General features: G+C 43.5%; 1 long non-coding RNA gene across 6 annotated transcripts in view; it reads right to left on the bottom strand.

Moving 5' to 3' along the window:
• LOC114118742 (uncharacterized) overlaps positions 1–15,227 on the bottom strand; it is a 107,613-nt gene that overhangs the window by 55,705 nt on the left and 36,681 nt on the right. For 4 of the 6 annotated variants that reach the window (XR_009596785.1, XR_009596784.1, XR_003591916.3 and 1 more), the window contains exon 4: positions 14,961–15,034. This is a non-coding gene — a long non-coding RNA (uncharacterized LOC114118742). Of the gene's footprint in view, positions 1–1,187; positions 15,035–15,227 lie in introns of those variants that run through there. The other 2 variants (XR_003591915.3, XR_003591917.3) reach the window with 1 other exon arrangement.

Here is a 15,227-nt window from a genome sequence, read left to right as displayed (position 1 = left end):
CCAGGGGATCTTCCACATCCAGGGATTGAACCCCTGCATCCCTGTCTTCTGCACTGGCAGACAGGTTCTTCACCACTAGCACCACCTGGGAAACCCCTACATATTAACCCCTGCATTGCAAGGGCAGACAGGTTTAAGAGAGAAGTAATAGGCTGGTTGTTCCAAGACCCCGCTCTAGTCTTGTGTTTCCTAAGCCAGACACTTGATTTCTCAATTTTGATTTTTTTTAAAAAATGCTATAACATCAGAGGCTCAATAAGATAATTGTTGAATCTCCTTCCTGTGAATTTTAAAGCTTTCGACTTGTATTCCCAATATGAGCAGGGGGCGTCTGGGGCGAGCTGGAGCCTCCCCAGGCCTCTGAGTCAGTCACGCTGTGCTCAGCTGCCTTCATCTGGACGCGGGGGATCCGAGGCACCGTCCAGCAGCTGAGATGCGCTGTCTGCAGATTTTCTCTCTGGAAAAGTTCCTGCCAAGACTTAATGCGAGGAAGGTCTCAATCGTTCTGTTGGGTATTTATCCACACTTGAAATTCCTAATACTAACTTCGTGATGCTCACCTAATCCAGCATGACCACCAACACGACAGCTTTAAGCTTTAACCAAATGCGTCTGTGTAGAACCACGAATCCCCTTGTGTCCCCAGGGGCTCTCCTGAAGGGACAGAGGTTCCCAACCTGGGTTGCACATTAGACCCCCTGAGGAGCTCCTAAAAGCCCTATGCCTAGGTCACCTCCTAGACCACTCTTGTCAGACTTTCTCCCTGTAGTGGACTAGACAGCAGGATTCTGAAAACTCGTAATCCTGGTTTTCCTCAGAACTGAGGACCCCTGTCAAGACATCTGAGGTGGAGCTGTGTTTTCTAACCCCTGCCAGGGGTTAAGTAGGGGTCTTCTAACCCCTACTCTACCTCACTTCTCTTCTTTTTCTCAAAATCTATGTCATTTTGAGATTAAGGAGTCTCCATTTTATTACTCTGTATTTCACTGGGGAAATCAGACTTTATGCTGTCTTTCATCTCAACTTTTGTTTGTCCTTGGATAACCCACATGTCGGTCTCCTGAGTGTCCTAGTCCCTCAGATTGCAGGATTTTTTCTGTCCTTTCATACGTTAAATTAAATTCCATCAAGCCATGTTCACCCAACATATCTAAGCATTCCTAGGGGACCTAACTTTCTGTGGATTCCTCTTGCTTCCCCTAAACTTTTTCTTTCTCTGTCTTATCTCCTGCCACCATTATTCTTTTCCTCATTGTTTTTCTCCATGATTGACACCATCTCCACTCCTTCATCCCCTCAAAGCACCGCTAATAAAAGATTCTGCATGTCACTTTATGGAGAGTCGAGTGCTAAGGAAGGGCATTAATACCTAGAACAGCAGGCATCGCCTCAAAACTGAATATCAGGCTTCATCGTCAGGCAGCCATGGAAAATTCCAGTCACGCTGAATTATATTTTACTTTTGGGGCCACATCCACTCAAGAGACTTTTTCATCTTTTCTCTCACTATTAGTCTCTATTCCCCCAAATTCCTGACAAGAGTTTTTACGCAGGGAAATTTACCTGTCCACATTAGACTACACTAGTCTCAGCTGACTTGAACACGTCCCTATCCTCATTCATTTGGCTGAAACATAATGGGGTTCACAGTGGGTAGCATAACATCATTCCTTTAGCCAGGTCACTTTTTTGGGCAGAGCCCCCCTCCTAAGTCATGACTTCCACGTGTCTGTCCTCCTTGTCTGTTTGCCCTCATTCTGGTCTGAGCTCAAGTCCTTGATTCACTTAATAATCAGTCCAGGGCTGGGTAGTGCCAGACCATCCACTATGACCTTCTGCCAGGTGCTGGTTGGGTCAGCAGAGCATCGGAGTTGGGAGGTTGGACCAAGGATGATCCAGCAGCTCCACTTAGGGATGAACAAATTCAAAAGCAGCCTGGTATCAGCTGGGAAGGGTGGAGTGGTTCATGGTGGGCACTCGGGCCTCCTGGGTTCACATCCAGACGCATGGTGCTGAGGCCCTGGGTAAGTTACTAACTTCTCATAATAGTGTGTTATCATTAACTCTGAGGCTAATAATAGGGGATAAGATAATGTATCCTACCTCATCAGTCTGATAGGATAAATGAACAAATACATGCAAAGTTCTTGGAACAGTGTCTGGACATTGGTACATGCTCCATCTTACAATGACCCAGGGTCCTACAGCCAGACAGAAAATACCAGATCAAAAATCCAAGCCTTTCAGTTTCCATTCCCCCATGGTTCTTACTCTGCCAGGCAATAAAGGAGAACATGTAGGTGAGCCCACAAGACCTTGCCAACAAGCTGAATAAACAAAACTAATACACCTGAAACAATTAGGGGCGGCCATTAGGGAATGACAAAAGGGATAAAACAGAGATTCTCAAGCTTGGCTACACATTAGCCTCATCTGGGGGATTTTTCCAAATTCTGATGCCCAGACCATTCCCCACACCATTAAATCAGAATCTCTAGGGATGGGACCCAGGCATCGACATGTTTCAAACCTCCTAGTTAATTTCAAAATGTAGCCAAGAAGGAAAATCACTGGCTGGAGCAACCATGACACCTTGATGGGCCATCTCAGCTTACAGAGGTGACACAATTTGCTTCTGATGATGACAAGGGCTTTCAGGAAAGCCTGAACCTGACCAAATCGTATGACTCCTCTTCCAGTCATTATGCTTTTAAGCTATCATTGATTAGGACTTTATTATGTGCCAGACTGGACACTCATCATGCATTACCTCATTGACCCAATACAGTGATCCTATAAGACCAGTCCTATAATTAGCCCCACTGTACAGATACAGAAACTAAGGGTTGGAGAGATGATGTCACTGAGCCGAGGTGACACAGGTCGATCTGGGACTCAGACACGGGCCTTCCAACCTAGGGCCTACAGAACCAGAGCTTGATTCCATCTCGCTGTTCTGCCCCCTGGAGCATCCTTTTCCAGAAATGCTTCTCTCACCTGCCACTCACAATCTGACCGCAGAACTCTCCCCAACCTCTCACCATCATCACCTCCACCTTCTTCAGCACCATGACCCCAACCCCCATGCTGGTCATTTTAAAAAAATACAGCTTTTTTTTTTTTTTTTTGGCCTTTGATTTAATCCCTCCACCCTGAAAGAGATCAACTGTCCCCTTTCCTTGTCACAAACATTTACACAGCCTTTTTCTTAGTAATTCCCACTTTTAGTTTCCTTTATGGTTCCAGCTACTTTTATACCTAAACTGTTGTATTTCCAGCCTGCTTTGTAGCCATCTGGCCTCCTCCCACTCAGAAATATTTGGCAAAGTATAAGGCAAACCTTTGTCCCCATCTGTGTTCCCATCTCCAGTCTTCCAGAGTATAATCAATCATCTTAATCACCTTGCTCTGAAAAGTCTTCATCAAAGGAATTTGCATTTTCTTTTTTTTTTAAAGACCAAACTCCTTATCTCATTTATTTCACATATATATATATATATATATATATATATATATATATATATATAGAGAGAGAGAGAGAGAGAGAGAGAGAGAGAGAGAGAGTCTATTGCTGGTTAACAGTATTTCCACAAATTTATAAATTTCAGGTTTATGCGAACCCTGCATTGATCAAGTCTATAATACTATTTTGCCAACAGCATTTGCTTACCTCATGTCTCTGTGTCACACTTGGTAATTCTTGTAATAATTCAAACCCTTCCATTATTATTATATCTGTTACGGTGATCTGTGATCATCTTTGATGTTACTATTGGAACTATTTTGGGAGCCACAAGCCACACCTGTATTGAATTTAATTGATAAATGTTATATGTGCTCTGACTGCTCCACTGACTGGCCGTTCCCACGTCTCTCTCACTCCCTATCCCCTGAGCAACAGTACTGAAATTAGGCCAATTAATAACCTCACAATGGTCTCTAAGTGTTCAAGTGAAAAGAAGAGTCACAGATCTCTCACTTTAAATCAAAAACAAAAAAATGATCAAGCTTAATGAGAAAGGCAGGTTTAAAGCTGAGATATGCTGAAAGCTAGGGCTCTTGTGTCAAAGGTAGCCAAGTTCTTAATTCAAAGGAAAAGTTCTTGAAGGAAATTAAAAATCTATTTTGGTGAACACATGAATGAGAAGAAAGTGAAACAATCTTATTGCTGATGTGGAGAAAGTTTTAGTGGTCTCGAGAGAAGATCAAACCACTCACACCATTTCCTTAAGTCAATGCCTAATTCAGAGCAAGTCCCCTAACTCTCCTCAATTCTGTGAAGGCTGAGAGAGGTGAGAAAGCTGCAGAAGAAAAGTTTGATAATAGAAGTTGGTTCATGAGGGTGAAGGAAAGAAGTCATCACATCAAACTGCAGGGTGAAGCTACAAGTGCTGATGTGGAAGCTGCAGCAAGTTATCCAAAAGAAAAAAAAATAAAGGTTATCCAAAAGACCCAGCTAAGATCATTAATGAAAGTGGCTACACTAAACTAACAGATATTCAATATAGAAAAATTCAATATATATTGGAAGAAGATGCCATCAAGGGCTTTCAGAGCTAGGGAGGAGAAGTCAATGCCTGACTTCAAAGTTTCAAAGGACAAGCTGACTCTCTTGTTGGGAGCTAATGTAACTTGTGATAAAGTTGAAGCTAATGCTTATTTACCATTCTGAAAATCCTAGGACCTTAAGAATTACACTAAATCTACTCTTCCTGTGCTCTGTTAGTGGAACAAGAAAGCCCTGATGACAGCACATCTGTTGACAACATGGTTTACAGAATATCTTAAGCCCGCTGTTGAGATCCACTGCTTAGGAAAAAGATCCCTTTCAAAATATTACTGCTCATTGGCAGTGCACACAGTCACCTAAGGGCTCTGATGGAGATGTACAAGACTAATCTTGTTTTGTGCCTGCTAACACAACATCCATTCTGCAGTACAAGCCGCTATGCTATGTCACTTCAGTTGTGTCCAACTCTGTGCGACCCCATAGACAGCAGCCCACCAGGCTCCCCGGTCCCTGGGATTCTCCAGGCAAGAACACTGGAGTGGGTTGCCATTTCCTTCTCCAATGCATGAAAGTGAAAAGTGAAAGTGAAGTCACTCAGTCGTGTCCGACTCTTAGTGACCCCATGGACTGCAGCCTATCAGGCTCCTCTGTCCACGGGATTTTCTAGGCAAGGGTACTGGAGTGGGATCAAGGACTAATTTTGACTTTCAAGTTTTATTACCTAAGAAATACAGTTCATTAAGCTATGTGTGCCATAGATAGTGATTCCGTTGGTAGATCTGGACAAAGTAAATTGAAAATCTTCTGGAAAGACTCACCATTCTAGATGCCATTAAGAATATTTTTGATTTTTGGGAAGAGATCAAAATATCAACATTCACGGGAGTTTTTCAAGAATTTAATGACAGCTCTCATGGATGACTTTGAGGGGTTCAAGACATGAGTGGAGGAAATAACTGCAGATGTGGTAAAAATAACAAGAGAACTAGAATTACAAGAAGAGCCTGGGACTTCCCTGGTGGCACAGTGGATAAGAACCCATCTGGCAATGCAGGGGACACTGGTTTAATCCCTGGTCTGGAAATATTCCACGTGCTGTAGAGCAACTAAGCCCATGAGCAACAACTACTGACCCAGTGTTCTAGAACCCACAAGCCACAACCACTGAGCCTGTGCGTTTCAGAGGCAGCCAGCCACAGCAAATGAGCCCCTGCGCCCTAGCTACTGAGGCCTGTGCCTGTGCTCCACAACGAGAGAAGCCCTGTACACTACAACCAAGAGTAGCCCCTGATCACCTCAACTAGAGAAAGCCAGCCCGGCAATGAAGATCCAGCACAACCAAAAGTTTAAAAAAAAAAAAAAGAATAATAAATAATTAATTAATTAAAAGAAAGAAGTGGAGCCTGAAGATGTGACTGAATTCCTGCAATCTGATAAAACTTGAATGGATGAGAATTTGCTTCCTATGGATGAGCAAAGAAAGTAATTTCTCGAGGTGAAATCTACTCCTGGTGAAGATGTTATGAAGGCTGTTGAAATAACAAGGATTTGGAATATTACATAAGCTTAGTGGATAAAACAGTAGAAGAGTTTGAGAGGGCTGACTGTAATTTGGAAAGGTCTACTGTGGGTAAAAGCTGGCTTAAAGCTCAGTATTCAAAAAACTAAGACCATGGCATCCAGTACGATCACTTCATGGGAAATAGATGGGGAAACAACGGAAACCATGACAGACTTTATTTTCTCCAGCTTCAAAATCACTGCAGAGGGTGACTGCAGCCATGAAATTTAAAGACACTTGCTCCTTGGAAGAAAAGCTATAACAAACCTAGAGAGCATATTAAAAAGCAGAGATACTACTTTGCCAACAAAGGTCTGTATAGTCAAAGTTACGGTTTTTCCAGTAGTCATGCATGGATGTGAGAGTTGGACCATAAAGAAGGCTGAGCACCGAAGATTTGATGCTTTTGAACTGTGGTGTTAGAGAAGACTCTTGAGAGTCCTTTGGACTGCAAGGAGATCAAACCAGTCAATCCTAAAGGAAATCAGTACTGAACTGGAAGGACTGATGCTGAGGCTGAAACTCCAATACTTGGGTCACCTGATGTGAAGAACTGACTCATTGGAAAAGACCCTGATGCTGGGAAAGATTGAAGGCAGGAGGAGAAGGGGATGACAGAGGATGAGATGGTTGGGTGGCATTTCCGACTTGATGGACATGAGTCTGAGCAAGCTCCGGAAGTTGATTATGGACAAGGAAACTTGATATGCTGTGGTCCATGGGGTTGAAAACAGTCAGACATGACTGAGTGACTGAACCAACTTACTGCCTGTGGGTAAAATGCTATCAAACAGCATTGCATATTACAAAGAAATCACTTATGAAAGGAAGACTCAATGGATGTGGCAAATTTCATTGCTGCCTTATTTTAAGAAATTACATTTGAATCAGTTCTAATGAGGTGGATGAAACTGGAGCCTATTATACAGAGTGAAGTAAGTCAGAAAGAAAAACACCAATACAGTATACTAACACATATATATGGAATTTAGAAAGATGGTAATGATAACCCTGTATGTGAGACAGCAAGAGAGACACAGATGTAAAGAACAGTCTTTTGGACTCTGTGGGAGAGGGCGAAGGTGAGATGATATGGGAGAATGGCATTGAAACATGTAAATTAGTATATGTGAAACAAATTGCCAGTCCAGGTTCGATGCATGATACAGGGTGCTTGGGGCTGGTGCACTGGGATGACCCAGAGGGATGGGATGGGGAGGGAGGTGGGAGGGAGGTTTCAGGATGGGGAACACATGTACACCCATGGCAGATTCAAGTCAACGTATAGCAAAACCAACACAATATTGTAAAGTAAAGTAAATAAATCAATTTTTAAAAAAGATAATTCTACTCTTAAAAAAAAAAGAAATTACCACAGTCACCCCAACCTTTAGCAGCAACCATCAACACTGAGGCAGGGCCTTCCACCAGCAGAAAGATTACAACTTGCTGATGATGGTTAGCATTTTTTTAGCAATAAAATATTTTTAACTGTATGTACATTGTGTTTTTAAATTTACTACTATTGAACACTCCATGCTGCTAAGTCACTTCAGTCATGTCTGACTCTGTGCAACCCCATAGATGGCAGCCCACCAGGCTCCCCCGCCCCTGGGATTCTCCAGGCAAGAACATTGGAGTGGGTTGCCATTTCCTTCTCCAATGCAGGAAAGTGAAAAGTGAAAGTGAAGTCGCTCAGTCGTGTCCTACTCTTAGCGACCCCATGGACTGCAGCCCATCAGGCTCCTCTGTCCATGGGATTTTCCAGGCAAGAGTACTGGAGTGGGGTGCCATTGCCTTCTCCGGAACACTCCATAGACTACAGTATAGTGTAAATATAACTTTTATATACACTGGGAAACCAACAAAATTCTGTGACTCTCTTTATTGCAATATTCACTTTCTTCCTGTGGTCTGGAACTTAACCCACAGTATCCAGAGGTATGATTGTAACACAATTTGTCAGTGTAACCCAGGGCAAAGACGAGGCAAATCCTCCCCTTAAAACAAAAAACCCTCAACTCTAACTTTTATGAAGTAGAGTTAAATGTGGGTTTCCCAGATGGTTCTAGTGGTAAAGAACCCAACTGTCAATGCAGGAGACATAAGAGACACGAGTTCAGTCCCTGGGTTGGGAAGATCCCCTGGAGGAAGGCACAGCAACCCAGTCCAGTATTCTTGCCAGGAGAATCCCATGGACAGAGGAGTCTGGTGGGCTAATGGGGTCACAAAGAGTCAAACACGACTGAAACGACTTAGCATGCATTTAGTATGTATTTTGAGTCAAATGTATGTGGATAGGAAAAATAGGACTTTTTGTGTTAATAAAATACTTACATTTGAAGGGAAATGAATCCTTGTTATGATGAGGTAGGTTTCACTTTGAACTTTCAAAGAGAGAGCAAGCCATGAACCAGAGTGGAAGCCCTCTCCTTCTTTTCTGTTGGCCAAAGCTCACCTCTATACATACACTGCCTCCCTTAGCCAGTCATCTCAGAGACCAAAACTCACCCTTTTTGATGTTCAATCAGAAGTTAGCCCAAAGAGAAAGGCCATCACACAGGACACAGAACAAAAGAAAGTACCAAATGATGCAGGACTTCGTTATCTTTCTAGGGTGTGTTGGGCTTAACCTCGGCAAAAGGTATAGAAGCAGGAATATGAAAGTCAATCGGAATTAGTTTCAGCTGTATGAAACAGGAAATTATAATGACTTGGGACTTTCCTGGGTGTCCAGTGGTTAAAACTCTGTGCTTCCAATGCAAGGGGCGTGGATTCAATCCCTGGTCAGGGAACTAAAATCCCACATGCCAGGTAGCATGGCAAAAAAAAAAAAAAAAACCAGAATGACTTGAAGAAGAAAAAAGATTCTCTCTCTGTGTATCATGATTAAGAAGGCTGGAGGCAGCCAGAGCAAGACTGGCAAGTAATTCGCGGGTGTAGGGAAGCGGGCTCCTGCTCTGTGCCACTCTACCACGTGCAATCTCCATTACAAAGTAACATCACTGTCAAGGTGGTGCTGGTGTATGGTCACTGCATCTGTCTTCCAATCAGTGGGAAGGGAAAAGGGGAGAAGAAAGCCACCTGCTTCTCCATTTAAGGCCACGCTGTGGAGGCTGCACATACACATACCTGCTGACATCCATTGACCAAAAGAGAATCATATAGCTACACCTAGTTGCAAGAGAGGCTGGGAAATGTAGTCTTTGTTCTGGGAACTTAGTGTCCAGATAAAATCAGGCACTTAAAAAGGGGAGAAATGTCTATCGGTGGACAACAAGCAGCCTCTTGTACAGGTCCAGTGACCTGCTTGCCCCTTTAAGAGAGGGCTCACTGCCCAAGCTCTTGGGAGTGCCAACAGCAGACAGCCCTCAGCTCCATTCAGCCACGGAGCATGCCTGACCCCAGGGCCTGCCCATGTTCACTGACTGCTTGAGGTGGGTGCATGGAGGCTGGCTTTCTAGCCCAGTGGGGGACAACTCCAACAGGCCATTTTTGCTCCAGAGCCCCCCAAAGGTTGGCTGAGGTTGCTCCTGGGGAAGTTTGAAGTTCAATTTCTCCTTTGTCCCAATCTGGCTCCAGCTCTTTCATAGCTGTTGTCTCAAGGACACCGCCTAATAAGTTTCCTGTGCCATAAACTCTCCTTCCCAGGGAATTCAACCTGCCATGACGGGGAAAGAGGACTTCCAGAGAAAAGACTATAGGAAGTAAAGAAAAAGAGTCAGGAATTAGGGATGTACATGAAGCTGTTAGCCAGAGTTCTCCAGAGAAACAGAACCTGCAGGATGTGTGTGTGTGTGAATAGAAAGAGGTTTACCATAAGGAACTGACTTCCCCAATTTCAGAGACTCTGAGACCCAATCTCAGGCAGGCCAAGTCCACGCATAAAATGAACCATCAGAGACACCCTCTCAAGGCCCAGGAAGTTCCCTCTGGATCCTCCAAGGATTTCCCTCCACCCCCAATACACACATGCACACCTGTGCTCACACCCACACATGTACACAGGCCCAGGGGGTGGACTTTTGCACCTACAGTGGTGTAAGCCAGCAAGCTGCCTGATTTCAGCATCCCCTCCCAGGCCCTGTAAAGCAAAAGACTTTATAGAATTCTTGGGTAAAGAATCATTCCAGGCATTGAATAGTAACTTCAGGAAAGGTGAGAGAAATCAGGATCCAAAAAACACAAAGGAAAGTGTCTCTCCACCCAGGGCAGAGATGGCAGCAGCAGTTTAGGGGCTCACAAGGCCCTGGGCCATGTTTGTGCAAACAGTAGCCAAGCCAGGGAAGCTCATTCTTCCTTACTTTTCAAGTCCCGGTGAAACAGAAAAGAAGAAGCCATCCCTGGGGGTTCAGCAGGAATGGGCTGAGCTGTTGCCCACACAAGCTCCCGGCTCAAGACTGGTCTAAGTCCATCCATTCTTCAATGATTTTTACCCTTATTTGTTGTCATCAACTCCTTTTTTTTTTTTCTGTATCGATCTAAATATATATTACAATTGCTTTTGTCTTTTCTGTTCGATTACTGGCAGCCCAACTAGGAAAGTTTAATATGTACCTAAGAGGGTCAAGGTTGGCTTTCCTTCTCATGTGCACTCAAAAAAGTCAATATCAAGATCTCATTAGAATGTTCTCATAACTTTTCTATCCAAAATATACATAGACAACACACATTCTATAAATGTATACTATGTCATAAAACATAAAAGAATATATATAATATAGCCTATAATAGTGGGGTATTTAGAAAATATCAATTACTGGTTCTCAAAATCCTTGTTAGAATATATCCAAGCTACAACAAAAGAAACTTGGAAGACTCAGGACGTGGTTTAGAGCTGGGTGCCTTGTACTGATCATTAAAAAAAAAAAGCTCAGTCCCCCTGGGAAACTAAGACCCAGAGAAATAACATGGTTTGTCCCCAAACAGCAAGTCAGTTGTGGAGTTGGGTTTTGAACACAAGTCTTGACCCCTACGGCACATCACAAACATGTTTTCTTGGCTTCTTAACTTCATACAGTAAGCCTGTCATTTTCAGAAAAACAGTCTCACATGCAAGTGGGACTTTCCATTGTTTGCTAATGGATTGGCAAATGATACTAAATTCTCAGCCCAACTTTTCTTCTTATTATATCCACAATGGGGTCGTCAGTGTCTTGCCAGGCACAGAGAAAGAAGGGATTCTGCTCATGAATCTGGATTCCTTGGAGTTAGCTAAACTGCCCCAAACTTCAAAGATCTGCGATACCTGACATTTTATTGCATTATATACTAGTCATCCGTTCCCTACCCCTAGCCTCCATCAAAAGTGCAATCATGTACATAAAGAATGACCTTTTTAAAAAAGAAGTTGAGCATTCTCCCTTGAAACAAATAGAGCTATGCTTCTGGTGTTGCAAACCAATATAGGCCATCACAGCCCCTCCCTCCAGGAAAATTAATAATCCATGTGGGTTTTCAGGAATTGCTAGAAGGATGACAACTACCCTTTCTAGATTTCCCGGAAGAATCCTGATTTCTTTCTGACAAATAAGTTCATTAAGCATGTAATGAAATTTGCTTTGATTTTTAGACCTTTGTAAATGTTTCATGTCCATCAAAACATTCATCAGAAAAAAAATAATAATAACCCTGTGTTGGACCTTGCATCCTGATAGTGTGTTTGGAAATGTGGGGGCTGTAACGCAGTGGGAAGAACAAACCAGAAGACAACAGCCTCCAGGCAGAGCATCTCTGCCTAGGCTGGGTGACCGGCTCCTCCCACCTGCCCAGTCCCCAGGTCACTGACAGCAGGCAGCAAACACTGACCCTCTGCTCCCAAACACAGGCGTGGGCAGCACCCTAATTTCTCCCTACAAAGCAAATTTCATCTTGCCTTTTGCAGAAGATGCATTTGACTCATCTTTCCCTCTGAGGGTTACATGATGACTGGCTACAGGCTGTAAATTCAACTGAGTCATGAGTGCAGAATTGCCAGTTGTGCCCATTCAATCATACTTAACACTCAGAAGTTCTATGAAACCCCAAACACACAAAAACTACTTGAAAACAGGGTCCAGATCAGATCAGCCGTGGAGGGCGTCTTCCCCACTGCTGTTCCCTCTGCCATTTCCCCTGAAACCCGACCAGCTCCTCTAGCTGCATCTCCCTTTTTTCCAACTGAAAAATATAGATTAAAATTTTTTCTTTTGGTTTCTAAATACTGTTCTTTTTCTATTATTGAAGTATAGTTGATTTACGATAATTGTATTAGTATCACATGCATGGGCTTCCCTGGTGGCTCAGCAGTCAAGAACCCACCTGCCAGTGCAGATGACATGGGTTTGATCCCTGGGTTGGGAAGATCCCCTGGAGAAGAAACTGGCAACCCACTCCAGTATTCTTGCCTAGACAATTCCATGGAGGAGCCTGGAGGTTGCAAAGAGTCATTCACCACTGAGTGACTAAACAACAAAAACAATCAGGTGTATAGCAAAGTTATTCAGCTTTTTCTTTTTCTTTTTTGCTGATTATATTCCATTAGCTTTCCACGTGGTGCTAGTGGTAAAGAACCCATCTGCCAATGCAGGAGACATAAGAGACATCGGTTCAATCCCTGCGTCAGGAAGATCCCCTGGAAGAGGGCATGGCATCCCACTCCAGTATTCTTGCCTAGAGGATCCCATGGACAGAGGAGCCTGGTGGGCTACAGTCCATGGGGTCGCACAGAGTCAGACACAACTGGAGAGACTTAGCATGCAAGCATATGTTATTACATGATGTTGGGTATAATCCCTGTGCTATACAGTAAATCCTTCTTGCTTATCTGTTTATGTCTAGCAGTTTCATTCTTTCCACCTTTCTGTCATCCCTTCTGCACCCCTCCACCTTCAGTCCAGTCAGATTTGCGTGTAAATGGTGAGCAGCACAATCTCTCTCCTCCCCGAAGCTGCTGTCAGTTTCTTGCTGCAGGAATCAATCTCATCAACAGCCCCGAGCCAGAGTGTCCTGTGCTCCCCACCCTTTCTTCCTGTCACCTTCCCATTCATTTCCTGTGAGCTCTGACCCTTTCTTGGGAACATTAATTAACCATGATGCTTTTTAATCAGAATTCTAGGAAAGTGGATATCCGTATGACTCACTCCAGTTTAAAGCAGTATTTACTATATTTAATTGAGCAGATGAGGTTTTTTTTTTTTTTTTTACTAGACATTCACTGTATGGATTTACAACCATCTGTGTGAAACCATTCTGGGAAAGAAAAATAAAAAATCAGCACCGCTGGTTATAATGAGGCTTTGCCATATCACTAAAACTCTGAGTGAAAACATATGGGATGGTTATCTTTAAATGATCTCATAAATGTCTTTACTTAGGAATACAACAGATTTCTTTTATAATGCTTGGTTTAAAAATAAAACACCACCCTTGGAAATTATAGTCTACCACTCTTGGCTTGACAAGAAAAGGCTTTTACAACTTATATTGTTAGAAATTTTAAAGGAATCTACAATTTATACAATCATGAGCTTGTTAAATAAGCTATGTAAATTTATGTGGACCAGGGTCTAAATGAATTCAGGCCTAAATAAATCAAACCCTAGCTAGACCATGATTTAATTAAAAATTGACAATATGACTCATGGCACTTAAGTTTACTGATGTTTATGCCAAAAGAGGCATCATGGCTATGACAGAGAGAAATGTAGGAGGGCTGACAGACTCTTCAAGGTTAAAACAGAAGTGTCAAGATGAACATGGCATTGTAGGAGTTTCTGTAACTGCTCAAATAAATGTCTTCAGAACATTTTGACAGCAAGTAAATTCACACGGTAGTCATAAAAATTCATAGATGTACATCTTTATCTTCAGCTTTTATCCCTCTCCTCTAGGGTTTGGGGGTTTTAGGTTTCTCTTTACCTTCTTATGAATGTATGTCTATATAGATATAGATGTCTACATATTTTATATAGAGATCTTATGACTATATTTTATATATCTTTTCAAACTTTTGTTCTTGTTTTCACTTATAATACATGTCTTTTATACAGTATTTTCTCCTTTTTGTCTATTTTCCGGAATACACCCTCTGTGACTGGCATCCCTATTTGTGTTTGAGATGCTTGCGTAAGTTTGGTGACGAGCTTCCTTTCTGGAACATATGCAGATCACCTTTCACTTGGGGAGGCCCCTCTTCAGCCTGTCATCTCCCTCAAGGCCCAGAGACCACAGCCAGGGTCCCCTAGGCACAAGGCAGGTTTCAGGGGAGGGCAGGTGCAGCAGGAATGTGTCTGAACCAAAACCAGAACGAATAAGCAGACACGTATGTGTGTGCTTATGGAATACCAGAGCACTATTTGAAACCCAAATTCTCCTAGAACCTGAGGGCACACAGCCTTGGCAATCAGTGATCAGTATCTGACTCCCAGCCCCCAAATGGAGCAGGTGGAAAGGAGGCTGTAGCCCCACATCTGTTTCCACCCTGGCTATCTCCTCCTGTCTCAGCACAGCCCATGGGCCCATCCACAGCTGGCTCCTCCCTGGGGTTCCCTCTGAGCAGTACCATTGTGCAATGGATTCTCCACCAACTTCTCCAAGGTAAGCCTTTCCATCCTATTTGTGTCTTAAGGAGAGTCTTTAATGGCTTCAGGCAAAGGAGTCGGTAATTTAGGAGTTTCAGGACTCTGGCAGGGTGGGAAAGGGGTTTCTCCCTTAAGACAAAAGGCCTGATTGGTGTCCTCCGCACCATCCAGGGGTCTTTTGGACCTGTGCTCCCCACCTCCCTACAGCAGGGCCCTCTCTTCCTCTGCAGCCAGCTGGTCTGAGAGCTGCAGGGCTGCAGGAGGCTGGGAAATACTAGGGCTCTCAGGGGACGACAAGAGGCTGGACTCGCCCACACCCTGAGCTTACTCAGGAGATCGGAGAGGGAGCTGGTGACCTTCCTTTCATTCTTCAAGACGAGCTTGGTCCTTTCTCCTCGGATTCTTGAATGATTTTTGGGAGAGTCAAATGGAGAGAAACACAAGATTTAGGACCACGTTTAAGATTCTGCAGACTTTTCCTCAAGAACAGCCAAAGCCCAGGGCCTAGAAGCCCCCTCCCTACCAGTGGTGATCAACCAGGGAGGCGAAGCGGGGGAGAAAGGACACAGTTCATAGTGACAGAGGCATGAGCTGT

Source organism: Ovis aries, chromosome 16 (assembly GCF_016772045.2).
Source record: "Ovis aries strain OAR_USU_Benz2616 breed Rambouillet chromosome 16, ARS-UI_Ramb_v3.0, whole genome shotgun sequence".
Taxonomy (NCBI): Eukaryota; Metazoa; Chordata; class Mammalia; order Artiodactyla; family Bovidae; genus Ovis; species Ovis aries.
Note: the sequence above shows the minus strand (reverse complement) of the source record. Positions and strands in the feature narration are given on the sequence as shown.